Raw genomic sequence first — 10,436 nt, forward strand, 5'->3', positions numbered from 1 at the left:
TCTATTAGATTTTTCATTTCTCTTTGCTTATAGCAATTCTCTGTTGAAGTAAAAGTACAAGTTTAACCACAGAGAAGAGCAACTGCCTGAGACGCCAGGAGCTGGAGTCTGAGGAGCAGAGCAGCCAGCAGCTCGAGGGCAAGGACCAGCGACCGCTTACACCTGAGACTGACTCCGGAACAGCCAGTCCGAGGGGCAGGCCCGCGTCAGATGCAGGAAAGCCTCACCGAGTCACCGAAAGTGTCCGCTGTCCCCACGGCCATCTCAGGAGCACAAGGGCCTGTGGTGGATTTCCAGGCAGAACTGAGACAGGCTTCTTAGCTGAGCCATGAGACGTGTTACAAGCCAAGCTTGAGAAAGGGCAAACAAGAACTCAAGAGCAAAAAATATGTAAAAAGAATCAAGGGAGAAATGACAGAGAAATAAATGAAAAAGAGATTGGAATAATAAAATGAAATCGGAAAAAAAAAATAGATACCTGTTCAAAAAAAAGCAACCTAATAATTCGATAGGACAAAGTGAAATGCCAGCGCTTGAGATGAACACGTCTACATTATTATTTAGGAGTAGTAAACAGTGTACTGTGCTGGTTGAGTGTCTGGCTGGATTTGAACCTGAGAACTTCAGCTCCCTCTGTGACCTTGGGCAAGCTGTGAAAATGGTTATGAGGATTGTAATAATACGCATAAAATGCCTAATACTATATAGTGCTCAATAAACGAAGGTTATGGGATAAAAAAAGTGTTTCAAGCTGTTGGAGCATCAAGATAGCTGATTCCAAGGGAAAAAAACACCTGAAAATTTATCAATACATTAGAATCAGCTGACAATACATAAAGATATTATCCAGGAAAGAAAGACAAATTTACATGTAGGGAGGAAGGCAATTCGAAGAAAATAATAGAGGATTATTAGACAAAATTATTACATGAAATGGAATTTTTCCAACAATATATGACAAATAATGATCGTCAAAGGTTAGGAAAGCCTAGAGAATCGTATCTGGTGATGCTCAAAAGTCATAAAGCAGTAGGGGTAGGGTGAGATGTGAGAATGAGGACACACCAGTTCTTGTTTCAGCTTCTTGGGTTCCAGAGATTTTATATTGGAAGTGGGAGTACCTTTAGGAAACACAGCATTTTGTGATATTTGTCAATTAATCACTACTTTTTAATTACTAATTATTTGTCCGCTATTATCATGGACAAAACACAATAGCAATGAGTTTTTAACATAATTTAGTCAGCATAGTTCTTTTTTTCTATCATTTTTCATAAATTTAATTTTTTTATTGCAGAAATATTGGTTTATAACATTATATAAATTTCAGGTGTACATCATTATATTTTGATTCCTATGTAGATTACATCATGTTCGCCAGCCAAAGACTAATTACCATCCATCACCACACACATGTGCCGTTTTACTCCATCCACCCTCCTCCCTTCCTCCTTTCTCTCTGGTAAGCACCAATCCAATCTCTGTCTCTAGGCGTTTGTCTGTTGTTGATTTTATCTTCTGTTTATGAGAGAGATCATACAGTATTTGACTTTCTCCCTCAGACTTATTTTGCTTAGCATAATACCCTCAAAGTCCATCCGCGCTGTCACAAATTTAACCCCTTATCAGACGGATGGTTTGCAAATATCTTCTCCCAATTGTTAGGTTGTCTTTTCATTTTGTTGATGGTTTTCTTTGCTGTGCAGAAGCTTTTTAGTTTGATGAAGTCCCCTTTGTTTATTTTTTCTATTGTTTGCTTTGTGTGGTCAGACACGGTACTAGAAAATACGCTGCTGAGACTGATGCTGGAGAGTGTACTGCCTGTGTGTTCTTCTTTTTCCTGGTTTCAGGTCTTATATTCAAGTCTTTAATCCATTTTGAGTTAACTTTTATGTATGGTGTAAGATTGTGTTCTACTTTCATTCTTTTGCATGTGGCTGTCCAGTTTTCCCAACACCATTTATTAAGGAGATTTTCCTTTCTCCATTCTATGTTCTTGGCTCCCTTGTTGAAAATTAGCTGTCCATAAGGTGTGGGTTTATTTCTGGGCTCTCAATTCTTTTCCATTGATCTGTGTGTCTGTTTTTGTGCCAGTACCATGCTGTTTTGGTTACTATGGCTTTGTAGTATATTTTGAAATCAGGGAGTGTGATATCTCCAGATTTGTTCTTTTTTCTCAGGATTCCTTTGGCTATTCAGGGTCTTTTGTTGTCCCACATAAATTTTAGGATTCTTCATGCTCTTGCTGTGAAAAATGTCATTGAAACTTTGATAGGGATTACACTGAATCTGAAGATTGCTTTAGGAAGTATGGATATTTTAATTATGTTAATTCTTCCAATCCAAGAGCATGGAATATCTTTCCATTTCTTTGTGTCTTCTTCAATTTCTTTCAACAATGTTTGATAGTCTTCAGTGTATAGGTCTTTCACCTCTTTGGTTAAGTTTATTCATGGGTTTTTGTGTGTGTGCAATTGTAAATGAGATTGTATTCTTAATTTCTCTTTCTACTACATCGTTGTTAGTATATGGGAACACAACTGATGTTTGTATGTTAATTTTGTATCCTGCGACTTTACCGTATTCATTTATTATTTCTAAAAGTTTTTTAGTGGATTCTTTAGGGTTTTCTATATATAAAATCATGTCATCTGCACACAGTGACAGTTTCACTTCTTCCTTTCCAATTTTGATCTCTTTTACTTCTTTATCTTGCCTGATTTCTCTGGCTAGGACTTCCAATACTATGTTAAATAAGAGTGGTGAAAGTGGGCATCTTTTTCTGGTTCCTGTTCTTAGACAGATAGCTTTCAGTTTTTCTCCATTGAGAATGATATTAGCTGTGGGTTTGTCATACATGGCCTTTATTATGTTGAGGTAGTATAGTTCATAAGAAATAGCAGTATGGCACACATAGTGATAGAACTAGATTCTTAATGGGAATTCGAGAGAATACAAAATGAATGTGAAGATCACACAAGTGAGAAAAAAAGAGAGGATATGCTAAAGATGCCTGGGTTTTCCCAGTGATAATTATGGTCCTGAGTCAAGGGAAAAGTTTTTATGTGAAATCGGTGTGAGAAATTAATGTTCATTGTGACTTCATTTTAAGAAAATACTTCTCTGGTTATTTGCTGTTTTAGTGTTGTTAGCTTCAATTAAACATGCCATTCAATTATCATTTATTTTGGTATCTAAATATCTAAAACTCCACTTTTTATTCAAATGTGTGTATAAAAGAAACTATATAATACAATTGTTTATTTCTATTTCTGTCACTATAATGGAATAGAGTCCCTGATTGAACTTCCTGAAGAAAACAAATAAAAGTGATGGATGAGGTTTAAACACAACATTTTACTCTATTGATTAGCTGGAATAGATAATTGTTCATGCCCCAGTCATTCTGCTCTCACAATTCCAGCCCATGCCTTTGGCATATTATAGCATAACCTGCAATTCTCCATCTTTGCTTACCTTCTTAGGAGTGAGGCTGAGGTGTCGTAAATAAAATATCCCCAGAAGCAGCTGTCAGTCAATGACAGCTAATGGTTGAGAATTGGAGGATCAGTACCTCAGCTTCCTCACCCCTGCGGAAGGTGAGGTAACTCAGAGCCATATTCTTTACTGCTTCTTAGAGTTCAGGAGGGAGACTGAGCCTCAGTTGCCTACAATAGAAAATTGCTTGACAAAACAGAGCACCCATGATTGGCTTCTTTCTGCTCTTTGACTCACTTTCCTACTGGTATTTCCTGGGATCCAAATAAACCACATGAACTCAAATATTTGCGTATGTCTCTTCTTCTGGGGAGCCAAAAAACAAAACTGGCAAGATAGCAAGGTCTAGTCATTTTCAACAAAGTAGGAGCAGAAATTCATAGTGGTAAACTGGCTTTTCTGATGGTAGTTGCTCAACTCTGGTGAATATGAACTTCATTTTTCAGTGTAGACTGTGATCTGGGAGTCAGGTGACATGGATTCAAAATCTTTCTTTGGGGAGTAATACGTTCTTGGTCTAGTAACTTTATCTTCCCAAGCTTCTATTTCCCCATCTGTTAATAATCTGAGAACATGATTTCTAAAGTCTGCTCCAACTTCAGTATCCTTTGATTCTATCACTTGTCTGGACTGCCAACTATGATCAGCTCCTTTTAGAGTTAGTGTCAGAGGCCATAGATCCTGACGACTATTGTTACAGCACTCAAGCTTGGATGGGGATGGGTGAGGGGCAAAAGTTGCTCTATGAAAAAAGAGAACAAAAACCAAAAAGTCACTCTGCAGTTCTTCTGGTAATCAAGCCTCAAATTCTAGAACATATATTTCGTTTTAAGCAAATTAAAGTCAAATAACTAATTCTTAATAGTAACATGAATGGATCCATCATCTTGTTTTAAACAATTGTGAGATCCAGACTTAAATGGGTAATGATCTTTCCAACAATATTCTACATTTTTTGTTATTTATCTCTAAAAGAAAACTGGGATCAACATTAACCCACCAATCTGGACACTTGGCCTTATCTTCCACAAATTACTTCTTCACTAATGGCTTTACTAACACTTCTATTAATTACTTTCTTATTCTGTCTATGCTGAATAATATTGATTGGATCTCTACACTACTTTACTATCTGCTTTACTAGTCCTTTACTCTGTTCTTAGTCTATCTATGATGAATAGTATAATTGGACCTCTCAGCTTATATTCTGGGCCCCTTTTAATCCATTCTCTACACTCTATATTATACATTCTGTACACTCAAGTTATAGTCCTCTTTGAAATCTATAAATTAGCTGATATCTTCCCTTGCATTATATTCGCCAAGAGCTTCACATAACATGTAGACAAAAATCCAAACCCTGTATTATAACTTTTAAGGCCCCACATAACTACATCCTTGCTTCTCACTCAGAATTCATCTCCATCTACTGTTCTACCAGCTGAATACACTCCTTCCACCTTCTTTCTATCCTGCAAAGGGCCAAACCTAATTTTATTTAGGGCTATATACTTGCTGATCTCTCTGCAAAAATATTCACCTAATGTTTGCACGCCCTGCTCCTTTTGGACATTGGGTTCTCAGCTCAAATATCTTCTCCAGCTAATGTATCCTCCCACTCCAGGTTACATCATCCTATTTCACTTTCTCCACAGGATTTAAAATTGTTCAGCATTATCTTATTTATGCATTTATTCACTTCTTTAGTATCTGGACTACTAGATCAGGACTGTAAGATCTATGAGATCAGTGAACCAAGATCGATGCCAGCACAGAGTAGGTGATGAACACCATCTTTTGAATGAATGAATGAGTGAATTAAGCTTATGTTGGACGTCAGACTCACAATCTTGAATTTAGTTAACTAACTGTATTAGCTTAATCAGTATGATAGGAATGATAAGAGTAAACATATCTGTTTATATAGATTTTAAAGTTAAAATCTCAATTATATTAAGATTCTTTGGTAAACCAGATGATGTGATTCTTATTTTACAAATGAGGAAAGTGAAAATCAGGTTTGCTGACATGTACAATTTCATTCATCTGGGAAACAACAGATCTGGAACTTACACGGGTGTCCTAGCAATAACAAACTAAAACCGACCACAATCACAACAGTAAGAATCTCCCCATTTCTGAGGGGCACACTCTTTATTAGGTACTTAATGTGCACAATCTGTTGTTTCTCACAATCCAATAAGAAAAGGATTACCAACCTCATTTTTACCCCTAATTTAGAGTTTATTCGATTGAAGTTCAGAATGTTTTAAGTAACTCTCAAATGAACTAGTAAGAAGCCAAAACTTAATCAGAGAACCATCTGATTCACAATCAGTTAGTCCCCTTTCCCACCATCATGTTCCTAAGCCTGTGTCATTTCCACTCTGATAACACACCCCTGCCCAGCATCTTCTCCAAACTCAAACTGAGAATAATAATAAACACAGGTGTAGCTTTTCTTGAGTCTGATCTTCTAACATTCTCGCCAAGTGAAAGGCAACATGGCAGAGATGGAATATCGATCACCTCTGCTTATTTACTCATTAACTGTGTGTCCAGGCAAGGAGGAAGGATTCTCTCCTTCCTATTTATGCTCCAAGTTTGACTTTTATGAACAACAGAGGAACCTAACAATTTACTTGTTCATGTTGTAATAGTAATAAAAACTAAAAAAAAAGAAAGCAACTAGAAAACAAACTTACTTACCCATTCATTGGTTGAAACCATTTTATCTTTTTCAGAATTGTTACTATCCAACAATGAAATGGTGAAGGAGTCCACAATTTGTTTGTTGGGTTAAAGGTTTGGCTTCATTTAATATATTTAATGCAGACATTATTGGTATTAATGTAAACTTGGGGGTTATGTAACTTAATTTTTTAATTTCTTATTAAGTGATCTCTTAGGTATTAGATATTTGTAATAAAATTTATTTACTAAATGACAGAAGGATGCCAAGGCATGATTAGTGAAACATACATTCTCCAGAGATTATCTTTGGATCACAACTCCTTTGGCCATTTGTTTTTGATTTCGTGCCCAACGGTTGGATTGTGGAATTAGCATTTTGAAAACAAATAGTCTTTCTCAGGTAGGGTACTGACAAAATTGCCGGATGTGAGGTAGCCTCGTTGATTTCTGTCTATGCCAGTGTTATGTTGGGTTTGCTTATTTCCTTGCTTTGGCTATGAGGGACAGCTGAGGTTATAGAAAAAACGCACACTCGTGATCACCATGCAAAAAGGAATTTTCCCCCAGAAGTTGTTAAAAACCTGTTTTTTCATTTATATTTGTCATCACAATTATAATGTAAACCATTTCCTTTCTGGTCTGTAAGACTCAAGGGATAGACATGTCGGAAATCAATACACAACAGACAGTTATTGTCATCAATAATCCCCACGGAGAAACATCTTTAAGAGCCACGTCATCTGGCTCCCGACCTGTGCCTGTGACTTTTCCTTCTAGGATTTTATTACTGCTTTCATCTTTCCCCAAAGTCATGATAAATCATTATTTCTCTAACCTGAAACTAGTCTCCTCTTTACAATTTATATCACTGGAGTGAATTTTATAATCAATTTTAGAGCAATTTGTGTCATTAATTTCATTATGAAATTCAAAGATACTTAAATTAGTCACCAACTCCTTGATTTTCACATCTTTTTAAGCAAAAGTGAGAAATTGCTTGAAAATCCAGAGTTTTTGTGTGTGACTTGGAGTAAGTGAGTATTCGGCATTAATTTTCATAAGATATGGATAGGTTCAAACATTCAGAAAACTTATTGTATGGAAATACATTCAAGCTAAACTGAAATAGTATCACAGGTACTTCGGTATCATAAAATGATGAGATAAACTAGGCAAACATACTGTGTGTAGGTAGTTGGGGTGGAGAGAGGGAATAAAGAGATAGAATAATAATACCACACCGTACTCCTTCAATATGTCCTTTTCTTTTTTGAAGGTTAAAATAAAACTTTATTTAAATGGCTGAAATGATTGTATGCTAATTTGAACAGCTGGCTTGCACAAGAAATGACTTGACCCTTTCTTTTGACTTCCTCTAAGAGTTAGATTCCAATCAATGTGCTTTGTTCTTTCTTCAGATCTGGAAAAAAATATAACTGATTTTTCAACAAGTGATTATTTCTCTCTTTCCTGTGTTCAGAAATCCTTATGTTCCCTCAGACAGTTCCTTTTAGAACAAACTTTCCTCCTCTCTCCCAGCCAGTCCCAGTGGGCTCTCCTTTACAGGCTCTGGGACTAGGACAAGAGGTAAGACTTGTGACTGTTTCTTCTCTGGGACTTCAATGTGTTCTTAATATCTAGACATAAGCTGGACTCTATTACTATGCACATACACATATATGTATACATAGAGACATATATATATACAAATTAAAGTCATTTTAATAAAGAGTTAATTTTCAGTAAAAAAATAAAAATAAGTATTTGAATTATTACCATGCTTCACATTTATCACTAATTGCGATAAAGATCCATCTCTCAGGGCTTCTTTGCCAACAGTCTGAAACAGCACAGTATGTATCTGGTGACAGCTACTGGGATTTCAATCATAAGGCTTGGAAGAAACAAATTCCATTATAATCCAGTCTGACGTCAACCCTGGCAAATATAGCAATAGCCTATGATAATCACGACTGATTTACCCAATTGCAGAAGTAAAACCTCTACAAATATAATGTGTACAGAACATGATTTCACATCTTTGTCTTCACATTAAATGTATCCACAAAGCCTTGAAGTATGCTGAGCTATATTCGAGTTGGAGCATTTCCTGTTGTTTTTCTCTTGATAAACAACAAATATTTTAACTATTTCCTCTCAATAACTCTCATTTTCAAAATCCTAAACACATTTACAACTGTTTCTCAGCTTTCTTCTGCTGTACATCCTAGATTTGTTTGCCATCCACATATATATATATATATATGTATAACAGCACCCACACACATACACATAAACACACATACATACTCACAATTCAAAGTACTGGAGGTGGAGTAGGATATGGATTTATAATTTTTGGATCTTCTATATTTATTCCCTCTTGTTAACTCATTAGTAGAAACCTAATCATAACTCCAATGTAAATATTTATTTATAAAAGTCAATGTTTATATAAGCTTGTTAGGAATATATCACATTTATTCACTCCCTAATTTAAGGAGACTATTTGACTCATATACTCATACTTGGCTGAATTTATTTGATCTCTTGTAAAATTGTTTCACTTGACCACAATGTAGCATTACAATGTTGAAATAAATTAAAGCATGTCATTATACATGATTCCTAATTCCTCTCTTAAAACGGTGATCCACTAGGCATATGGATCAAACCTTCTTCGAATGTTCCATTAAAATATACATAAAGATGCACAACATGACATAACCAGTGTCAGCTAATAATAGCTAAGATTAATTGAGTGTTCAGTACTCTGCTAAGAACTTACATAATTTTCTAGTATAGAAATTCACAGTTCTGTGAGAGAGACAATGAATAAACTTCAGGTCTTCAAGTCTACGTATTAACCCAAAGTCATATAACAAATATATTCAGAGCCAAATCGAGAATCCAAGTTTCTCTAATTCTAAATTTTGTGCTCGTTGCTATACCACAGTGCCTTGCTGAAGAGGATAGCAAAGACTTTACATAATATTTCTTTTTAATTGATGGCAGGGAGTAAGGAGCACATTCTTGAATTAAGCATTAACGTTCTTAACTTTTCTGCTTTATTAATTCCCATCTTCTAAACCTAATTAAACAAAATTTTCACTTTATTGACAACAAAAATTGGTAGCTATGATCCAAAGATACTGCCATGTGAACACAGTCTTGATTGTAGACAGAAAACACAGCAACATTTGTATTTTATTCCCAAACCCCAACCTTCAAGCAGGGGAACAGCAAACAGGAAGTACAGTGGGGCAATTTGTTTTTGGGACATGTGTGTGTTTTGTTTTGTTTTGTTTTGTTTTGTTTTGTGTATGTATGTGAAGAAGATCAACCCTGAGCTAATATCTGTTGCCAATCTTCCTCTTTTTTCTTGAGGAAGACTGTTGCTGCGCTAACATCTGTGCCAATCTGCCTCTATTTTGTATGTGGGACACCATCATAGCATGGCTTGATCAGCAGTGTATAGACCTGCAACTGGGATCCAAACCTACGAACCCCAGGCCACTGAAGAGGAGCATGAGAACTTAACCACTATGCCACCAGGCTGGCCCTTGTGTGTGTTTTTTAACACTAGTGTCTAATCTATTCAAAGAAAAACTCTATCTAACTCCTTAGTTAAGTCAGATAACCTGACAGAGCAGGTAAATACAAACCTTCCCCTAAAACACTTGTATTACATAGAAAGCTGTTAACTGTCAGGTTTCAAGAAAAGTGCAGGCCCATCCAAATGATTTTGAGGTTTTGTTCTAAGAAGGAGGAAGTAGCTAGCATTGCTGAGAAAAGGAGCAATATTAAGGGCTTTCAGCCACCTTATATATGCACCAAGTGACAACTCTAGATAGAGTCAGAAGAGCACAACCTTTACAAAGACCTTCTAATAGAATCGGAAAAAAAAAATGTGTCTGGATAATTTCTTAAGAAAAAGATGCAAATAGGAGTGATTTCTCTGAAATAATAGCAGATAGTCAAAGTAAAAGAAAAAGGTGGCAGAGGTAAACATTAGTGTAGAGATGACAGAGAAAAGAAAGAAACTGAAGCCGAAAAATAATTACTTCCATTGAGCGGTAGGATAGAACTGTTATTGACTGAAGAAAATAAAATAAAATTTTCTTTGGTTTCTTATGGAGAACAAATATCAGAAATTTGAAATAGGGAGGAAATAGGTAAGTTGGAGAGACAAAGGATGAATCTGAGCGGGAGAGGGAGAAGAGAAAGAAGAGGGAGACAGAGAG

The 10,436-nt window shown here is 35.9% G+C and overlaps 1 non-coding gene across 1 annotated transcript; it reads right to left on the bottom strand.

The window, feature by feature from the left end:
• Positions 1 to 7,683: 7,683 nt before the first annotated feature.
• Positions 7,684 to 7,809, bottom strand: LOC111770978 (small nucleolar RNA SNORD22). Its single transcript, XR_002804479.1, has one exon. It is a non-coding gene; the product is annotated as a small nucleolar RNA SNORD22 (small nucleolar RNA).
• Positions 7,810 to 10,436: the final 2,627 nt, after the last annotated feature.

The sequence above is a fragment of the Equus caballus genome, chromosome 27 (assembly GCF_041296265.1).
Source record: "Equus caballus isolate H_3958 breed thoroughbred chromosome 27, TB-T2T, whole genome shotgun sequence".
In the NCBI taxonomy this organism is placed as follows: Eukaryota; Metazoa; Chordata; class Mammalia; order Perissodactyla; family Equidae; genus Equus; species Equus caballus.